The 7,771-nt window shown below is 49.5% G+C and overlaps 1 pseudogene; it reads left to right on the top strand.

Moving 5' to 3' along the window:
* On the top strand, window positions 4,705–5,296 carry LOC100522098 (annotated as a pseudogene).

Here is a 7,771-nt window from a genome sequence, read left to right as displayed (position 1 = left end):
ACTGCATAGAAATCCATAGTGCAGGAGTTCCCGTCGTGGCTCAGTGGTTGACGAATCTGACTAGGAATGATGAGGTTGCGGGTTCGATCCCTGGCCTTGCTCAGTGGGTTGGGGATCTGGCGTTGCCGTGAGCTGTGGTGTAGGTCACAGACTCGGCTTGGACCCCACGTTGCTGTGGCTCTGCCGTAGGCTGGTGGCTACAGCTCCGATTGGACCCCTAGCCTGGGAACCTCCATATGCCACGGGAGTGGCCCTAGAAAAGGCAAAAAGACAAAAAAAAAAAATCAATAATGCAAAAGGCATAACTACTTTTATGTCTGGCAATTTGGGATACTTTCTGAAAGCAACTACTTAATGAGGCTTTTTAAAAGAAAAATTTTTTTTTAACAAGGAGTATAGAGCACGCATTGGAAATTACAAGGATCTCTGCTTCCTTTTTTACTTTGACATAGTTCCCAGGGGTTTTGTGTTAATTAATTGGAAGTTTTTCCGAAATATATTTTTTCTAACACTTCCTGAAGCAGTGATATTCCAGATAACGAGATCTTCCGGCACCTACTGCTGATCGGGGTGGACGGTGTTTCCAGCTCCTTGTATCACTAGCACATGAACACGTGTCGCCTGTATCACAGTTCCTTTATTGGAGAATGACAAATAGAGTCTTTCATTATGTCAGCTGGCTTCTCCACACATGGAGGCGAAGGATTATTTGACAGCATCTATTTCTCATCTCCCAAAAGTGAGAGAATTTTTAACACCAAAAGTAGAGGTTTTGGTTAGTTTCTTAATTTGAAGTAAGACATTGGTGCCTGCCTTCCCCGAGGGATGACAGAGGTTAGACTGTCAGCACCCCCTGGATAAGTGCCCCCCATTTGCTCTTCTTGCTGGTCCACCCACCAGCACCAGGTTTGGGCTCTGCATCCGCATCTCCCCAGCTCTGCCCACATCCCAGTTTCCCATAAGTTTCAGCTCCATGGCTGGCAAGCCAGGCCATGCTGTGAGGATGACAGAGGAAACCACGGAGAAACCGTGATTCAGGGGTGCCTCGGCCACTCCGCCCTGAGTCGTGGGCGGCAGCCTTGTGTAGACACTGACCCGTGTGATACAGGGTCCCTGTACTGGGAAGAAACTCTCGCCTCTAAAAACCTCTTCCCTTGTCTCAGTTTCATAGTGAGAGTTTGTTAATTTGGTTTAAGTAGGTGGCTCCCCCTTCTTTCTGGTAAAATGCAGATATTCTAAGAAAAAGTACCTTTAAGGGTTATGGGGCATTTATTTCATCATGTGGGTGAGTTATGTGAGTTATCAAGTTCCTTGGTGAGAACAGACTTTTTATGAAAACTGGAGTATAGTTGATTTGCAGTGTTTCAGATATATAGCAAAATGATTTAGTTATTCATATATGTATATCTTTCCGATTCTTTTTCATTGTAGGTTTTTACAAGATCTTGAATGTAGTTCCCTGTGTTACACAGCAGTTGTTGTTGTCTATTTGATGTATAGTAATGTATGTATGCTAACCCCAAATTCCTAATCTGTCCCACTCCGCTTTCCCTTTGGTACTTGCAACTTTGTTTTCTATGTCTGTGAGTCTGTTTCTGTTTTTTGTTTTTCGGTTTTTTGGGTTTTTTTTTTTAATTACTCAAATGAAGTTATCACATCTGTAGTTGTATAATGATCTTAACAATCCAATGTCACAGGATTTCCATCCCACAGCCCAGGCACATCCCCCCACCCCCCCAAATGTCTCCTGTGGAAACCATAAGTTTTTCAAAGTCTGTGAGTCAGTATCTGTTCTGCAAAGAAGTTCCGTCTGTCCTTTTTTCAGATTCCACATGTCAGTGAAAGCACTTGATGGTGGTGTCTCATTGTATGGCTGACGTCACTTAGCATGATAGTTTCTAGATCCATCCATGTTGCTGCAAATGCTGGTATTTCGTTCCCTTTAATGGCTGAGTAATATTCCGTTGTGTGTATGTACCACATCTTCTGGATCCACTCCTCTGTCGATGGACATTTAGGTTGTTTCCATGTCTTGGCTATAGTGCTGCAATGAACATTGGAGTACATGTGTCTTTGCGAGTCGTGGTTTTCTCTGCATAGATGCCCAGGAGTGGGATTGCTGGATCAAATGGTAGTTCTGTGTTTAGTTTTCTGAGGAATCTCCATACTGCTTTCCACAGTGGTTGCACCAATTTACAATCCCACCAACAGTGTACTAGGGTTCCTTTTTATCCACACCCTCTGCAGTACTTACTGTTTGTAGACTTTTTGATGATGGCCATTCTGGCTGGTATAAGGTGATACCTCATCGTGGTTTTGATTTGCATTTCTCTAATAATGAGTGATTTTTAAAAATTTTGTTTTTGTTTTGTTTTTAGGGCCGCACCTGCAGCATATGGAAGTTTCCAGGCTAGGGGTCTAGTCAGAGCTGCAGATGCCAGCCTACGCCACAGCCACAGCAACATGGGATCCCAGCAGCGTTTGCGATGTACATGACATCTCATGGCAACACCGAATCCTTAACCCACTGAGGGAGGCCAGGGATTGAACCCTCATCCTCATGGATACAAGTTGGATTAGTTTCTGCTGTGCCATGATGGGAACACCTGTATCTGTTTTGTAAATAAGTTCATTTCTAACACTTTTTAGATTCTATGCACAAGTGATATCGTACGATATCTGTCTTCTCTGTCTGACTTACTTCACTTAGTATGATAATCTCTAGTTGTATCCATGTTGCTGCAAATGGCATGATTTCATTCCTTTTTCATGGCTGTGTAATATTCCATTGTATGTATGTACCACAACGCCACTGAGCCATTTTTAAGTCTACACTGTTCAGGGGCATTAAGAACTTCCACAGCACTGGGACAGGCCAAAAGCTTGCATCTCTCCAGCTCCTCCCCATGCTCTCCAGGCTGTGTCCTCACAGTCAAGGGCCCACACTCTGAATTGTGGGTCCATCATTCTCTTGCTTTAAGAAAGATTGATCAGATATAAATATATGTGGCTAAAGTCATTTAGGAACTTTCTACCACCAAGGTGCTTCCACAAGATGGGGTCTCAGCAGCCACATGTCCTACATAAACGGCCTGGGTTGTGAAAACAAACAGCTGGTTTGAGACCCCGCCATGCTGTGCTGGGGAAGAAAAGCTGCATAACTCAGCTAAGCCCGTCACCGTATCACACCTGTTTCTCAGCCGTACAGTGGGACTGCTCTGGTGTTTGTGTCTGAAATGCAGGGACGTTGGGAGGGGCTGGAATTACTGCATTCAGTGTTTGACACTCAGCGGATGGCAGGGCTGGTCTCTTCCACCTTTGGGGGGTTTTGTTGTTCATCTATGCTTCTCCATCTTGAGTAACTTACCCCTTCCTGCCAAGCTTAGAAGATAAAGAGCATCAGCTACCAGGTGCTTTGTGTACCCTTTGCCCAGTGCCTGTCACTAGCACAGTAGTTCCTGTGAAGGTAATAAATACATAACAGTTGAATGAAGGGGTAAATGATCCTGTGGGGATAGCCTTCGCCTCATAGTTACTGAAAAGTTGGCTGCTCCTCCCCCTCAGAGCTCCTGACTCAATGGATGTGGGATGGGACCTGAGAATTTGCATTTGTCACGTGTTCCCAGGTGAGGCTGCTGGTCTGGGAACCTCACTTTGAAAAGCACTAGCCTAAAGCAAAAGTGCATTTACAGTGGCTCAGGACTCCAAGTTCATGAGCTCAACACCCCAGAGAGAAGACACCAGTCAACATAAATGATTGCAAGCTTCACCTTCTGCCTGTGGCTTCTCTGATGCAGGATAACGAGGATGCGGGATGCTTCCAGCCCTTGCAGAGCAAGTTTCCTTTCCTTTGGTTCTGCATTTTTCTACTGATGTAATCTCTTTACCTGCAGCCCCTGTGCCTTTAGGTCCCATCAACTGCTACCTAGTGTTGCATCAATTAAGCTGCATGGTGACATTGTGCCCAGGCAGGATGAACAGCATGAGAAGGGCTGGTCTAGCCATCTTTAGGGAGGAGCTGTCTCGGTTTCTGCCCACACACCACCATCCTCCAATCAGCGTGGTGGGGACACGGCTAAGACTCAGAAGACAAGAGACATGAATGGGTAAACAAAATGGGACATGTAACAGCACAAAGAAACTTTCCGCAGAAAAGAAACTCATAGACTTGGAGAACAGACTCATGGTTGCCAAAGGGGGAGGGTGGGGGATGGACTGGGAGTCTGGGGTTAATAGATGCAAACTATTGCATTTGGTGTGGATAAGCAATGAGATCCTGCTGTATAGCACAGGGAACTATCTAGTCACTTGTGATGGAATATGATGGAGGATAATGTGAGAAAAAAATGTATGCGTGGTGGGGTCACTTTGCTGTATGGTAGAAAATGGGCAGAACACTGTAAACCAGCTATAATGGAAAAAATAAAAATCATTTTGAAAAAATGTGACATGTGCAGAATAGGAAGGAAGCCCTGACCCGTGCTCTCACATGGATGAACCTGGAAGACATTCTAGCAAGTGAAAGAAGCCAGACAGAAAAGCACAAATACTGACAGTCTTTGTGGAGAGTCACTGTGGTTTCCTGCTTCAACAGCCCTCATCCCCTGCCCAGCAGCTGCTCAGAGCCAGCCCTTGCCGCCTCTTCACCGTGCTTTCAGACCGCTCCAAGCCCTCGCCCCGGCCACCTCTCCTCAGCTGCCCACCATGCTGACCTTGACCCCCTGGCAGGTGCCCCAGAACTACCACCAGGACTCGGAGGCCACTGTCAATTACCAGATCAACCTGGAGCCCTGCGGCTTCTATGTCTACCAGTCCGTGTCGTTTTGACTCTGATGCTATGGCTTTGGAGAATTTCACCTCGTGCTTTCACCAACCCCGTGAGGAGAGGGAACATGCTGAGAAATCGAGGAAGGTACAGAGCCAAAGAGGTGTCCAAACCTTCCCTCAAAGTGTCAAGAAACCAGACATCGATGCCTGGGGGAATGGGCCGAAGGCAGTGCAATGTGTGCTGCACTTGGGGAAAAACATGAATCAGTCACGACTGGAACTGTACTAAGTGGCCACTGACAAAAATGATCCCATCTGTGTGACTTCTTTGAGACACGCTGGCTGAATGAGCAGGTGGAATCCATCAAAGAATTGGGTGACCACATAACCAACTTGTGCAGGAGGGGGACCCCCGACTCCAGCATGGCGGAGTATCTCTTTGACAAGCACCCCCTGGAAACAGTGATACTGAGAGCTGGCTTCCCATAGGCACGGGGGTGACCTCCCTGGTCACCAAAGTCGTGCATGCATGTTTGGGTTGCCTTTGCCTTTTCTATAAGTCATACCAAAACATCTACTTAAGTTCTTTCCTTAGTACCATTCCTTCAAATAAAATAATTTGGCACCCCCCTAAAAAAAGGACAAATAATGATTAGCTATATGAGATACCTTGATACCAAATTCATAGAGACAGAAAGTAGTTGCCAAGGGGGAGTTTGGGTTTCATAGAGGCAAACTATTACCTTTAGAATGGATAAGCAATGAGGTCCTGCTGTACAGCGCAGGGAACTATATCCAATCATGTGATGGAACATGATGGAAGATAATATGAGAAAAAAAGTGTATATTTACGTATGACTGGGTCACTTTGCTGTACAGCAGAAATTGACAGAACACTGTACATCAACTGATAAAAATTTAAAAACGAATATAAAAAATTTTAAAAAGAATGTAGGATGATGGTTGCCAGGGGCTGGGGGAGGGGCACGGGGAGTTAGTGTTTAATGGGTACAGAGTTTCAGTTTTAGGAAGATGAACAAGTTTCGGAGCTGGATGGTGGTGATGGTTGCCCAACAGTGTGAGTGTATTTAATGCCATTTAATGTACACACTGGTTAATGACGGTACGTTTTATGTATACTTTTATGCTTTAAAAAACCAGGGTAATGGAATTCCCGTCGTGGCTCAGTGGTTAACGAATCCAACTAGGAACCATGAGGTTGCGGGTTCGATCCCTGGCCTTGCTCAGTGGGTTAAGGATCCGGTGTTGCCGTGAGCTGTGGTGTAGGTTGCAGACGCAGCTCGAATCCCGCGTTGCTGTGGCTCTGGCCCCGGCCGGTGGCTGCAGCTCTGATTAGACCCCTAGCCTGGGAACCTCCATATGCCGCGGGAGTGGCCCTAGAAAAGGCAAAAAGACAAAACAAAAAAACACGGTAATAAACTTGCTTTCATTTCCCTTTATAATGTTCCTTTCAGTGTGGGCAGAGCACAAAACCCCTCCTCGAGTTAGACAGGTAAACAGAAAAATGATCTGGAGTTCATTGCTGTATTATTGTTCTTTTTGGTTGTGTTATTCTTAAAGAAAGAACATGCAGAATCCTCCAGAAATGCTTTCCACACAAACGCTCCAGGTCAAGCTACACGTCCGCGCATGTGCCCACACGAAACTGACCAACTCTCCGCTGGCCTTTGTTTCCCCGCGCAGACCTAGTGTCTTCCCAGCGCAGTTCTTACCCCCTCCCCCCATCCCGGGCGGCGGGGGGCCTTGGAGTAGCAGCTTCGACCTCATCTTGGAACTTGTTACAAATGCACATTTTCGGCCTCACCCCGACCAGGTGAGGTCGGAGAGCCTGGGTTTCACTTGCCCTCTTGGGGGCTCAGATGCGCGCTTACGCTGGGGAGTCCCCGGCCCAGGTGCCCCGCGGTCCCTCCCGCGGCGCGTCTGGACGCCCCAGAGGCGGGGGGGCGGAACAGCGGACTCCAGGCGCCGCAGGGTGCCCCGCCGGGGGCGCAAGGGCGCTGACCTCTGCCCGCTGCTGTTCCGCCGCCTCCAAGGGTGGAGCCCGGCCGCCCCGCCTGCACACCTCCAGCCGCACAGGTGGCTGGGCAGGGCCTGGAAACCAAGTCACAGGAAGCAACACCTTCGCAAAAAGTCCTCCCTCCGGACTCCTCGCTCGCCAGTCGCAGGGAGCCCTCGGAGCTGCCACAATGGGTAGGCGCGCGGGGCCGGGCGCGGGGGCTGCGCCGTCCGGGCGCTGCGGAGGGGTCGGGCGGGGCTGCCACGTGGGTCCCTGCGCTCGCCGGAGGCTCGCGGACCGGCGCGGGGAACGGGGAGGGCTGGCGTCGCGGGTGGCGCAAGGCGCTGGGCAGGCACAGGCAGGGACTCCTCGCGGCGGTGGCGGTCGGGGCTGACGGGGGGCAGTCGCTCATAGGCTCCGGGGAAGTTTGCTGGAGTGTGATCTGCCTGCCCTGCTCCCAGATTCGGAGGCAGAGGGCGCGGAGGCGCCCAGACTCAGGTGAACGCAGTAACCTTGACCTGTCCACCTGTTGGGAAGCCTCGGTCTCTGTTCCCACCCTGTGGGCTTGAAGCTGGACGGGCTGGTGCTGGTGATGGCAGGACCCACAGAGCCTCCATCCGTCTCGGGGCGCTTAGCGGCCGTCCTGGCGTTTCTCCAGCCTCTGGCTGGCCAGGCGACCCCAGAGCTGCGGAGGGAGCCCTGGGCCAGAGGGGAACAGCGGCTGGCCCGTTGTGGCCCTTGTTAACGTTCTGCCACTGCCCCCAGGCTTCAGGAAGGCACTGAAGGAGAGAAACTGCTTCTCCATAGTCAGGGAGTGTCACCAGAACATCTGGAAAACAATTTAATCCTGCCTGCTTCAGAATAAACAGCTTAGAATGAACGCAGAAGCAGAGCGGGGAGAGACCTGAGATCAGCCCAGCCCTCTGCTCCCTTAGGGAGGAGGAGGGCGAGTCAAGTGACTCCCCCGGAGCCTGTGCCATGGATGCG

Source organism: Sus scrofa, chromosome 11 (assembly GCF_000003025.6).
Source record: "Sus scrofa isolate TJ Tabasco breed Duroc chromosome 11, Sscrofa11.1, whole genome shotgun sequence".
Taxonomy (NCBI): Eukaryota; Metazoa; Chordata; class Mammalia; order Artiodactyla; family Suidae; genus Sus; species Sus scrofa.
Note: the sequence above shows the minus strand (reverse complement) of the source record. Positions and strands in the feature narration are given on the sequence as shown.